This window comes from Cupressus sempervirens, chromosome 9 (assembly GCF_028749045.1).
Source record: "Cupressus sempervirens isolate cs-2001-9-10 chromosome 9, ASM2874904v1, whole genome shotgun sequence".
In the NCBI taxonomy this organism is placed as follows: domain Eukaryota; kingdom Viridiplantae; phylum Streptophyta; class Pinopsida; order Cupressales; family Cupressaceae; genus Cupressus; species Cupressus sempervirens.
Genome location: NC_143126.1, coordinates 22,501,305 through 22,515,753, shown reverse-complemented (window position 1 = coordinate 22,515,753; position 14,449 = coordinate 22,501,305).

The following is a 14,449-nucleotide window of genomic DNA, read 5'->3' as shown; positions in this document are numbered from 1 at the left end:
ATAATTATCCTAAACAAGTTGGTGAAGAGGATATAATTATGGACACTATATGTCTAGTAGAAGAAATAGAAAGGGAGTCTTCATATAGCTCTGATTTTTCTTCATACGCTGAAAATTTCCATGAGAGTAAAATGGGTAGAAATTTTAAAGTATATGATAACACTTTATATGATGATGCTTGTGAGGATGAGCAACTCATGTTTTGTCCTAATGTACAAAAGGGATCAATGCATGGAATCATTGACCCATTGTTTGAAGAAGACATGAAAAGTTCAGTTTCAGCTGAGAATGAGTTTAATGATCATACATTATCTTACTGTTGTGAGAGTTTAGATTGTTCTTCTTCTGGATATGATGGAAAAAGTATTGATGAGATTGCATCTTATGAAATTGATAACAATGTGTTTGATGAATGTGTTTCTGAAAATCAGCATACACCTTGTACTGAATTTTATGATAAATTTTCTAATGAGATGGCTAACCCACTTGCTGATCTCAAAGAATCATTTGAAGATCTCGGATTAGTTTCAGTTTCTGACATTGATGATATGTATGAGTACCAGTCAGATTGTTTTTCAGAATACCATTTGGATATACACAAGGATACAAAATTTGAAGGCATGACTAGTCCTTTTCCTCAAGTTGAATATGAAACTTTCATATTTGAGATTGATAACATGTATAAGTCATTAAATAAAGAGGATTTTTAGTTTTCTATGTTTGAGAATGCTGATCAAAACCTTCATAATGAGCAAGTGGTTGCAACTGAATTTAGTTTTTACATGCATTATGAAGGTGAAGTTGTAGTTTCAGTTTTACCAAGAGAGTTGATTCATAATGCCAAGTTGAATGGTGAAATTGATAGAAGAAATATTCTCAATTTACCTCATGCATGTTCAGATGAGAATCAAATTTATGATAGAAGTAAAAAATTTTGTTGAATTGCAGTGGCCCGAGGCCATCGTTTATACATAATCTTAGTGGTAGTTTCTTGCTTTTGATAAAGTGTAAAAAAAAATAAAAATGTTGGGAGCCTGTATGTGGTCTGCTTATCCCAAAAATTCTGAGCCCTCACTTGAATCTAGAGATTTCAATGTCCCCAGATAGAACCACTTTTGGTTTGAATTCTATTTTTCTAAGTGATATGCTTAGTCTATTTTTGTTCCATTGTATTGAGTAAAAAATTTGTTGTATATTTTCTCTGTCAGATCTTGACAATACATGAATATAGAATAATATGTGTTTCTTTCTAAAGGTCATTCTGAGTTTACTGTAAATTGTATACGATTTTCAAGGAAAATGAATACAAATTTTGAGTTGTCCCCATATCAGTTCTTACTAAATTTTGTCATTTTTTGATTACTTGGTTATCTTGATGTTGTATGAGTAAAGGCTTGTGCAATTGAATGCAATTCAGTTAGGTTGTATATCTATTCATCACTGCTATTAGTTCAATGGATTAAGTAAAAGATTTGATGATTTTGATAAGGTTGTTGTAGTAGTGGAAAGGATATTGAATGATGAATTCTGATAAGAACTGTTGATAAAATTTGTTGTAAGGCAACAAATTAGATCTAAGAATTTGTTGTAGACTCTGAACCCCAATGGATTAGGCACTGATCAAATTTGATCCAATTGAGAGAGAAATATGTCACAAATGGTTGTAAAAAATGTAGAATTAAATCAATTTTACTTTTATTTCCTGTAGATCTTAAAATTTGGCTAGTACTTGTTTGCATGGAATGTTTTAGCTTTAGTTAGCCACTATTGCTAAGAACACCTACACATCTATAAAAGAATTTTTGCCATATCTGTTATATGGGATGTGTTTATCAAGTTATTAAGAATTGTGTATGTATTTGAGGACTTGAGATGAGAATCAGAATGAAACTAAAATAATTCTCATACAATTTTCCCAATCTTGTATCGTCCCTGGGTATACCCACCCTAGTTTTGCAAAGCCAGAAGAGTAGAAATCCACACATGGTTTTGTTGAATTTGGGCCCAAATGCTTTGCACATATAATTGTTAATATGAATTGGCTGGTCTTTAGATTGTGTGAGTAATGTCATCTTGGTATTAATCATTTTATTGCTTAGAGTGGAACTTTGGCCCTCCTGGCCTTGATGGTAGCCAGTGACATCCATCAAGGTGTTCTACTTAGGAGGTAAACTTACTCTTTTTAAATGTCCTACCTAAGCCCAAGAGAGACACTTTGGCCCTCCTGGCCTTGATGGCAGCCTTTGACATCCGTCAAGGTGGTCTAGTTAGGAGGCAATTTGATTCACTAAATTTTTTTTTTCTCTTTACAAAATGCATACATAAATTGTATATATAAATTCATAAAAAGTTTACCTCTTTTGAAGTTTACCCTTTTCTCATTGAATCACTACTAAATTTGTTGTTCATCTAGTTCTTATCAGTCCTTTGCATCTTCATTACTTTCTTGATTATGCTTAGGATTATGCTTAGATCTCTTGTTCATCTTTTCTTTTGTCCCTTATCAAGTGTAGCATCCATTCTTTGAAGTTGGCTTCTTTTCCCACATATATTTCCCAACTTTCCTCAATATTACTTGAACATCTCTATGCATGTGATCCATAAAGAATATTCAGGAATATATATTAGGACCTTCTATTATTTCCTTGACCTTCTATTCTCTCCTTTGTACTATATGATTTTTTTTTTTCAAAGTTTGAATTAGTCTTTACATCCCAATATATAATTTTCTAAGTAGCCTCTGTACAAAGATAATGAAGACCTCAAGTAGCCCCAATATAACTTGGAGTTACATCATCCAGATCAATACTAGCCAAACTATGATACCCTATGCTCGATGAAGTGTAGTTATTAGGAGACATTTGAATGAGGTCGGCTGTAGTGTCATTGGCTAGTTTATTCTCCATTGCAATCTCTTGCAGTTGCTATGCAAATTCTAAATTCTAAAGAACATCTCCCATAGTTGGCTTATCAACACCTTGCTTAGCAAGGCATTTCTCAGTAGCTTCTCCATACTTCTTAAGAGACTCAACATGAAGGTCAATGATTTCCTCTAGCATTCCCTTTCTCTACTAATGCAGAGGCCATTCAACAATGTTTACATCTTCTCGTGGAAGTGAAGGATTGATGGTAGGTCGTCCACACACCAAATGAATAAAAATATGATTTCTCCATGAGTTGCCACTTCTGATAGTATTCTGGGTCTATGTATCCAAAGTTGTCTTTGACTACGATGCTACAACATAATTGCAAGTAACATAGTTCATGTAAAAATTTAGGATTTCTGCAATTGTTCTAACAATCCAAATTACAATTGTGTCTTTTAAGAGTCTTCGTATGACTTACAACAGGTCCTCCATATTGTTCCTCTCATTTGATATTCTCCTCATGTGATAAATCTACATACTTGGTACCATGAAAACTAGCTAAAGAAAGAGTCCTATGGTTTTTGAGACTGGCCTATTTTTATTTATTTATTTAACAAATTTATAATATTGGCACTTTGTTTGCTAGTTTTGAAGACATTAACCATGCATATTATGGAATATGTTTTATGCATTAGTGTGATTGTCATGCTTTTAGTCTTCCCTACAGTTTGTAATTATTTTGGCCTTTCCTATTCTTCCCTATGTACCTCATGTAGGCCCACAGTGATGTGACTATCCTAGTTTGGTCGTGTGTCTACATCCAAATATCCTTTCTCTGCTTGCGTGATTCCATGTTATAATGCCTTATTGTTTCTTGTGATATGTATTTTCTTTCTCTCCATACATTCACTCTAGGAAAGTACAAATATTATTGTGCTTTTGAAAAATGAAGCTATCTATGACATTTGTCATCATTTAGTAGACACAGATTGCCTTCAGAAGCTTATCGAAGAACAAGTTTTTCTCAAGACCAATCACTGGTGAATATGAGAAAGATGCCTCTGCTACAGTAGGGATCAAATTTTTGAAGCTCATTGGTAGTACATCATCTTCCTCTTTTTGGGTTTCATCTAAAATATTTTCCATGGATTTCAGCAAGAGAAAAGGCTTCTTTGTCTAATTGTTGTGTCGATATTTCTTCAATTGATTTGGCCATGGAATGTGTAAAACAAAAAACCTTGGTTGGTTACCTCCGAGATTCTGTCGTTGCATGATTGTATCTTTCATACTAAATCTTCATTTATTCCTTTAAACTCAAATTTCTTTATCTAACCTATTTTTACACTTAGCAGATTGGTACCATGGATTGATTTCTACAAATGTAGTTATACTGTCATTTTTTCTGTCTCAATGTAGATTTATCTACCAGTGCCTCAAAATTTGGTAATAAGAATTTTTATTTTGAAAATTTCACCATAGGATGGCAAGATCATGCTCTAATACCACTTATAATGTCCCCTTTTAGGACATTCAATAGTTTCTCCCTGAGTACTGTAATTTTTGATAATATTTTCTATGATGTCCTCTTCAACGTGCAATATCTCATATTTATATAAGTATTTCATAGAGGTGTGTATTTTCATCAATATTAATTGAATAAGGTAGTTATATTATTTATTATTTAATTATATATAATTATATATTATATATTAATAATATATTAATATTAATTATATATGATTAGATTATAATAGTAAATGATTATATATATATTACATATGAACCATTTTAATTAAATATTATTTTAATGTATAATAAAGATATAATGTCATATATTATTGTCATATAGATATGTATTAATTATCTATGACATATAAATACATAATTAAATATATAATAATATTCATATATATGTATAATTAATATATATAACAATTTATATTTATACTCTAGTTTAATTATAATATTTTGTATAAATTATTAATTATTAATATTATATACTCTTTATTGTATGCTGAAATGGGGATATCATAAGAGGCCTGACAATGTGACCTGTTTCCTTCTAACTAGAAGGATTTTTCCTATTTTCTCTCAGACTAAGATACATGCAACCAAACCTTTCTAGAATGAAGGATTTATGCAAACTATGATTATGCAAGTAATCTATATGATATGCAATTTATTCTATTAAACACTAAAATAAGAAGGGTGGAAAATAGAGAATGTGTACTAACTCTAGGGCTATCAATTGTATAGGTGAAAATGAGGCCTCAGATCTTTCACCTACACTTCACCATGGTCATTGATTTGGATATGTACCAATTTAAAACCTCTTGGCCTCAAATAGAAAAAATACCACAAGGATTTATGTGCACCTCAATGTAGTATTCTCTATGAAATAATATATAATGTATACCCTATGTTTGAATATCTCAAAACTGTAATGTCTACCATAGTTACTCAATAGTTGTGTTGGTTCTCAAAATTATTGGTTGAATTCCTATGAGCCTTGCTTGTTCAATGCTAGAAATATCAACAAAATTTTATCCAACTTCAGAGTCTAAAATTTAATAATTGAATCTCCACATTTCACGACCTATGGACCTAGGTAGGCATATCTTTATCTCAACCCTTGTATTAGGGAGAAAATCATTATTACAAATTTTAGGAAAGATACTCTTGAGTGGAAAACTGTTTTATCAAGGAGAAATTTGATATGATAAGGATGAATTCTTTTGGAATGATTTTAAATGATGATTGGAAATGAGGATGAGAATGTATGAATGATATGAATATGGCTACGGTAAAAGACCACAATAGCATGCAATTGTAAATTAAATGAATAAATAAAGACCAGTCCTTAGGTCCAAATGGGCAAATAGAGTCAACACTGCAAGAATTTATCATCAAAATCTCATGGAGATGGTTGACCACTACTAGACCAAGAACTTAGTACATAAAACCCTAGTCCAAATGAATTTAATCCTAACTAAAGGAGACCAATTAGATAGATACCATAACATAGTATAGAAATATATGATAATCAAGAGTATTCATGAAGTTCAATTTATCTAACAATAATTCTAGATCCAAGAGGACAATAGAGTATACAAGTATTAAAAAACAAATTTCTCATGTTTAGATAGAAAATTGCCTCATTTTATTAATTCAAACAATAATTACAATTGAGTTGTGTTCAAGTTGCATTACCAAATCACAATAAATATTCATCCAGCTAATGTCTCATGATTTGTAATATTTATTTTCTATGTATCTCTATCTCTAATGGAAATGGTCCTAGTATTCTTTGTAGAAATCCAAAGGATGCATACAAGATTTAGATCATTGCATTATTCCTTTTGCTCTTGGAAAATGATTAAGCCTTGAACTTAATTATATATGTAACACTCCTTTGATATCCCATTTTCTTCGTTCTAAAATTTCTATGTTCTTTGATAATTTTTTTTTTAGTGTAATAGTTTCTGCACAAAAAGGACTAAATTATTATATTCCTTTAATCATAGAAGAAATATAATCTTACCTTATTTCATTTAGAGTATTGTGAAAGAATTCCAATATCCTACATGAACTAAATCATTACATGTTAGATTTTTTCTTAAAATATCAAAAGAAACATATCAATCCCTTAGGGGAACATTTGTTCAACATATTGTTCATTCCATAGTAATAGTTTTGAAAATGAAACCCTAAAGAATACTTTAATTCCCTTCCTAACATTGTTGATCTCTCTAGTTTTTTTGTCTATTAGTGTCAAACAATTAGTCATATATAAGGAAAAGTTTATCTATTATCACTTTGATCGAGTTACTCTATATAGGTCGAGTCATGTATTTGTAAAGACTTGTAAATAATCTTGTATATTTCAATCTCTATAGGAGTTGTAAAAGTATTTGGTTTCCAAGTATTCCTATGCAATCTGAGTTCAGTAAATGCTGAGAAGATAGAGAATATAGATGCTTAGTCATACAAAAGTTATCAAGCTAGTTGAGGCCAACTATCTATAGGAAGAAGAATTATGACTGATCATCAAAGATAGTATTTACCGAGTAACAAAGTTTGAACAAGAATGTTTGAAATAACACAAACATAGAGGTAAACCATTTTGAGCCAAAATGTATAGGACATTTAATGACCATAGAGTCTTTTTAAAAAGGTCATTACACATTTTGAAGTGGATCATCAGTCCCTGTAAAGGAGGATCAACCATTCAGATGAACAAGCTAAAAGAGAAACATTTAGATCATTGATCTTATTCTAGAATACTCTAAAGATGTCTTTAGAAGGGAATATCAAAACCCTATTATATAATGAAATGATGTATGCAAAAAGAGAAGTGAAGTATCGTATGTTAGGGAGTTAGGTTTTGGAAGCTTTAAGAGAAAGTTGTGATGTAATAGATTTTAGTGACTAGATTAAGTAGTGAAGAGAAGATTAAAGATATATTAGATAGGAGATCATATCAGAGATTAGATGGGGAAGATTTTTCATTAGCACTGATAGTACAAACTAAAGGATTAATTACTAAATTATTTTTGAAAAGTTAATTGAGGTAAATCTCTTAACAGATTGGTTGTAATGGGCCTAAGTATATCTCTTAACATATTCCTTACTTTTTTATAAGTGTTAAATCCTTTAATCAAGGTAGACCTAACAATTTTGTAAGTTTTTTAACATGGCACACCTCTCATAGGGTAGAAATATAGAAGTGATCAAATTTGTAGACCTAATAGGAGAAATTTGTTACTAGAGTAGTGATAATTTATGGGTGTCATCCTCACCCCAATTTTACCTTCACCTTAGAGGGTATATGGTTTACCAAAATCTTATGAGTTATGTGTTTACATTTTCATGTTGATATATGTGATACATAGTTAGATCTATTTAAGCATTTGCAGTTATGATTATGTTATGTATGATATAGATTTTAAATAGATAATGTGGTGATTACAATGAAGTTATTTTGATGGTTAAATTTTTGTGATCCATATTCACCCCTGCCCCCCACTCTCAATATTTCACCTTCCGAATAAAATTTTGACAATTGGTATTAGAGAAAAGTTCTCTTAGAAGAAGTTTAACACCTTAACAGTTTAGATCTTGGAGATGGAGACCTACAAATTGGGAAAGATTATTGAGAATCAGATGATTGACATCCAGCTCATACTACACAAAATTGAGATAGAAAGAAAGTGTTTATATAAGATTATTTTGAAGTGAAGAACCTATAATGGAATAATCATTATTTTGTCAATGATCTCAAACCTACTACTACAAGTGAGACAATTGCTTTTTGGTCTGAAAGCTATCATTTAGTTGATTGATGATGAGGATTTGAAAGGAGGAGATAACAATAGTACCTAAAGAAAGGTTGAGTTATTTGGTATGTAAAAGAAGAACTAGGACCAAGTAAGACATTGATACTATAGTGTATTTTTTATCTACTTAAAGTCTAGTAAAGTTTAGCTAGTGTCAAACATGAGTAAACTTTAGTATTCACCAAGTGAACTAGTGTTGGTGGAGTGGCATAATAGTATAGATGTTGAGTGACAACATATTGATGTCAAGTGCTAGTAAATGTGTTAAGTCAAAGATTTGATGAATCTGAGCCAACTATTTTTTTTCTTGAATTCTATGAAGCATGTGGAAGAAAACTATGATGAGTTGGTGGCACATAATTCAAGGTAAACCATTTTCAGGCAAATTCAAGGAAGATTGTAGAAGAAGTTTCTAGAGCAACCAAATAGAAAAGTGGGTAGATTCATTATATCGTACCTAACCCTAAAATGGACGATTGTGGTTAAGAAAAAAAAGATCTAAATTCTCTATTTATAGAGATAGTTGATCAATGAAAAGGTTTTTATGTGTGAGAACCTAAGGAAGAAAATTAGTCTAGGGTATTGCTTCATTCAATGATCAAATAGAGGTGACTACAATTGACATGCAAAGAAACAAGGCTTAAGAGTATGAATTCTTGAAGGGTGAAAAATCTATTAGGGCTAAAGTGTATGAATTACAACTATAATGGAGGACTAAAACAAAGATCTATAATCTACATGTGAGTTATAATTAGTTATTAGATTAAGCCTTATTGTTACTTACTAATCATTGTATTAGTCTAGAGTAAATCATTTGGATTAAGGTTGACCTAACAGCCATTTTTAAATCCTTTAACTAGGTGACATTTTAATGGAATGGTCTAAATTCCTCTAACAAGGCACACTCCTAAAAAGGTGATTGAATCCCATTAAGTAGGTCACATTTAATAGTGTGTATTGTAACCTTTAATAAGGTTGGACTTTAACATGGCATCACTTCAGAAAAGTGAGAATTAGTAGGATGTTACCTGGTGGTTTTTCCCAAATTAGGTTTCTACATTAAATCCTTTTGTCAAAATTTTGTGAATGTTCTTATGTTGTTTCATGTTTACAATTCTACAAATTTTTTTTGACCTAGGATAATAACCTATGAAGTTTAAGTATTGTATGAACTAATAGTTGCATGCATGATAAAATTTTATGGATATGGGTCTACTAAGCATTGAAAATTTTAATTTATACATCTTGACCATGGATAACTAATTCAGCCCCCTCTCAATTATTCTTAAGAATTCCAATAATTGGTATCAAAGTCATAGTTCTTAAGAGGGTTAGTTTGAAGGTACTAGAAGAAAAAAATCAAGATGTCTATTTAGTGTGTAGACTATAATACTTACAGATTCTCTCCAGTATTTGAATGCAACATTTTTATCCATCATCAATGTTCTAGCATAGTCAATCACTGACCTATTCCTCCTTTCAAAAATACCATTTTGTGGTGGATTTCTTGGTTTTGATGTTTTCCTTTTGATACCTTTGTCATTGCAAAATATTTCAAATTCTTTTGATGTGAACTCACCTCCTCTATCTGACCTTAGGCATTTTAGGTTCTCTCTTGTTTCCTTCTCAACTCCAGCCAAATACCACTTAAACATTTGAAATTCATCATATTTTTTCTTTAAAAACATAGCATTCATCATCCTAGAATAGTCATCTACAAATAGCATTATGTATCTGTCTCCTAGGTAGCTTTGCACGTCTATTGGACCACATAAGTCTGTATGGACTAGTTCTAGTACTTCGTTGGAAGTGTATGTTTTTCTTTTGAAACTAGACTTAGTCATATTCCCTAGTTGACATTGTTTACAAATTGTGTTTTCAAGTTTCTTCAACTTAGGCAACCCTATGACCTTCTTCTTCTTCTTAATGCTAATCTGATTATCAAAGTTAACATGACACAACTTTTTATGCGACAAACACACATCATCAAGTCTAACAACAAGAAATGTTTCATCTTCCATATCTAGGTAAAATAGATTACTCCTAGTTTGTTCACCCTTTCCTATCAGCTTTCCATTTGTGTCATAGATCTTAGTAGTTTTCTTTCCAAATTCAACTTTACAACCTACATCGCCTAACTATGATACATTCAACAAGTTGTAATTGAATCCTTCAACATAGTATGCATTATCACATGAGATTTTCTTTGTGAGATTAATAGAGCCTTTTCCTTTGATTTGACATGGGGCATCATTACCAAATCTAACACTATTTCCATCATATTGAGTAAAGGTAATGAGCTTACTTTTATCTCCTATCATGTGATGTGAGCATCTATTGTCTATGATCCACTTGTCATTCTTGTTGACACAGGTAACCAATGTTGTTACTTCATCTTCTTCTTTATTTGATTCATCCTTCATGGCTACATAGACTACTTCATCATCATTCTCATTAGAATCTTCTTCAACAATGTTGCATCTATTGCCTTTTTCTTTGTAATCTTTATTGTCATCCTCTTTGTTGTTCCTATACTTGTTTCCTTCTTTGTAGTTCTTCTTTTGTGTACATCTTGCAACAATATGACCTACTTCATTGCAATTAAAACTTATGATAGGGAGCTTACCTTTGAATTTACCTTTACCTCTATGGAATCTCCTAGCTAGTAGTGCTTCTAATTGTTCCACATCTTCCTTATCTGTACTATTATCACTGGATACATGTTTTCCTTTTCTTCTCTTTTTGCTTGATGTTTCCTCCTTAGTGTCTTTTATTATCATCTTGGCCTTGAAAGTAGATTCAAGGTTCTCACATCTATAGTTATCAAAATTAGATAGCTCAAATGCAGTAAGTCTTCCCACTATTCCTACAAAGGCTAGTGTGTTTCCGTGTACACACCTCAACTCTTAGATGGATGAAACTCTAATAGCATAGATAGGAACTAGAGTTATTAAATATTTTTTGATGGTTGTTTCCTCTTCTAATTTTCCACCAAGAATTCTTATTACACTTACCACTTCTCTCATTCTTGTAGCATATTGAGCAGCATTTTCACCTTCCTCCATTTTCATGTCATCAAACTTTCCTCTTAGGCTTTCTCTTTTTTCTCTCTAGACATTCTAATCTCCTCCATATATTTCTAAAAAGATTTTTCACATTCTGAATGTAATATCACAATCTATGATGTCATCATATTCTGCATAGTTAAGTGCAGAGGCAATTTCCAGCATTGGTTGATTGTGCTCCTTTTTGTTGAAATCATCTATAGTAAGAGGTCCTGCTGGATTTACATGACCTATTCCAATTGAGATTTGTGCATAGTCACCTATTGATCCAAGGTGAAATTTCCATAGACTTTTCCATGTAGCAAAGTTGTCTTTGTTGAGCTTGGGAACTTCTCTCTTGGACATCTTGATCTTCCTGCTTCTAGTACCTTGAAACTAAATTAGCAAATGGCTTGATACCAATTGTTAGAATTTTTTTAGAATAATTGAGAGGGGGGTGGGGCGAATTAGTTATTCAAGGTCCAAATTTCCTATTCAAACTTTTCACTAAGTATAGTGAGCCCATTCAACCATTCATTCATCCAAGCTTTAACTTTTCTAATCAGCAAGTTACTGTAAATCAACATGCAAGCATAACACACAAGAAATCAACACATAACACAATGATTTGTGTGGAAACCCAATTTGGAAAAAACCACCAGTAACATGCTACTCAATTCTCACTGTTGTGAAGTGATGTCCTATGAAGGTTCTACCCTATTAAAGGCTTACAATAGATTGTTAAATGCGACCTTGTTAGAGGATTTAACCACTCTGTTAGAAGTGGGCCTGGTTAGAGGACTTTAGAACATTCACTTGGAATGTCATCCTATTAAAAGATTTACAAATGGCTGTTAGGCCAACCTAAGTCCATAGGATTTTTAGATCTAATACAATTGCTAGAGAGTATTAGAAAATCTTGACTTGACTACAACATACAACTTATCTTATAGATCTTAGATCACTTCTCAACTGATACCCTTGCCTAGCCTTCAATCTCTATAACTCTAACAACTTGACCTCCTTTCAAGCTTAGTCTCCTTGAGTCTCCATGCTCAATGTACTAGTGCAATCATCTCTTCATGAACACTTATAGAACCAAAGCCTTTGTGCTCTTCCTTCTCCTAGATGTCATCACCTTGACATCCTTCCAACCACTTTGTAGATTTGGCTCTTCAACAGCAACAATATCAACAACTCTTTGATTCTTGGTCTATGACTCCTTAAATAGAAGTCTTGGAGTTCCTTTTTTCACTTGATTCTTCCATTCTTTAATTTCAATTCATATGGATTAGGTAGGATTCATTGCATCTAACCCATATTTTTTTTCCTCTAGAAATTTCTTGAATAATCCTTTAGAATTTTCCTTAAAATGGTTTACATGGGATTTTGTGCCCCCAACTCATCATCCTTATCTTCCAACTCATTCAAAAAATTCAATGTAACCATTATGTCAGCTCAGATTTGGTGAATCTTCATCATTTGAAATAATGCATCAGCTCAACACTATTGAAATACTGGTGCCCGACACATACTATGTTACTCGGCATCAACTATGTTTTTTCTGATGCTGGGCACCTAAAGATCACTCAACACACACTAGAATTTCCTGCTACTTGGCTCCAACTGGGAATTTTTCTTAGCTTCAACTAACTTTCTCAGCATCCACTAATGATTTTAGTTTAAGCTTTGCATACCACCTTGTTACAACTTCTTCCTCCAATGTTTCTAAGTGTGACCAACCTTTGTATCCTTGAGTATGTTATCAATACATCATTTAACCATTGTCTTAATTGATCCTTGTAGTTCATTACAACATCATAACTCAACCTTTCCCTTAGGTTCTCTTGTTACATCTTCTTGATCAAATCATCTTCATCAATCAACTAAGTGATAGTACTTGGATCATATAAGAAAATATCATTCCTAAAAATAGCAAGTTCAACATCAATGACAAAATAATGATTGAAAAAATTCTCTTCCTTATTTTCAAAAATCTCGCTCTTTGATATTCAACAATGAGCTTTTCAATCAGATTTCCAACATACTCAACCCATTGCATATGTCTCTAATTCAATTATGTTGACTTCCCAAGTACTATAAAGCTTTATGATCAGTATACAACACAAACTCCTTAGGAATCAAATAATATCTACACTTCTTCAAGGCTTGACCAAGAGAATAAAACTCTAGATCATACATAGAATACTTCCTTTTAGCATCATTCAAATTTTCACTATAGGTTTAAATTCTTGACTCAATATAGCTCCTATTACACTACCACTTGCATCACATTCAACTTGAAAGACCTTATTAAAATCAAGTAAAGCCAATATAGGTAACTCAGTTACCTTTTATTTCAAAGTCTCAAAACTCTTATCAGATCCATGTGTCCACTTAAATTCCTTTCTATCTAACATTACAAATAGAGAATTTCAAAATTTCTTTAACCTTCTCAAGATCCATCATCAAACCATCTACTAAAATTACAAATCCCAAATATACAATCTCATCTTGCATAAAAGAACACTTTTTTAGATTAATCGTCAACTTGTCCTCTTTCAATCTCTATAATACTTATCTAATATGCTCAAGATGTTCTTCCTTTCTCTTACTAAATATTAATATGTCATCCAAATAAAAAATCACAAACTTACCCAAAAAACTTTTCAAAATATTGTTCATTAACCTCATGAAAGTACTAGGTGCATTAGTCAAACAAAAAGGCATAACCAACCATTCATTCAAACCATCTATTGTCTTGAAAGTAGTCTTCCATTCATGACCTTCTTTTATTGTGATATGATGATGGCCACTCTTCAAATCAATCTTTCTAAAACACTTTGCTCCACTCAAACAATCCATTATGTCATCCATCTTCGGCATAGGAAACCTATATTCCACTGTAATCTTGTTAATAGCTCTAGAATCAATACACATTCTCCATTCTCCATTCTTCTTAGTTGTTAGTACAAAAGGTACAACACATGGACTCAAAATTTCTATGATCAAACCTTTTTTCAACAACTCATACACTTGTATATTAAGTTCTTCATTCTCTTTAGGTTTCAATCTATATGGTTCTTTGTTCGAAAAACTAGCTCTAGGAATCAGATCCATACAATGACTTATACTCCTTAGTAGTGGTAAACCATTAGAAATATCCTTAGAAATTCTATAATTTCTTTTGGTTCTTGGCTTC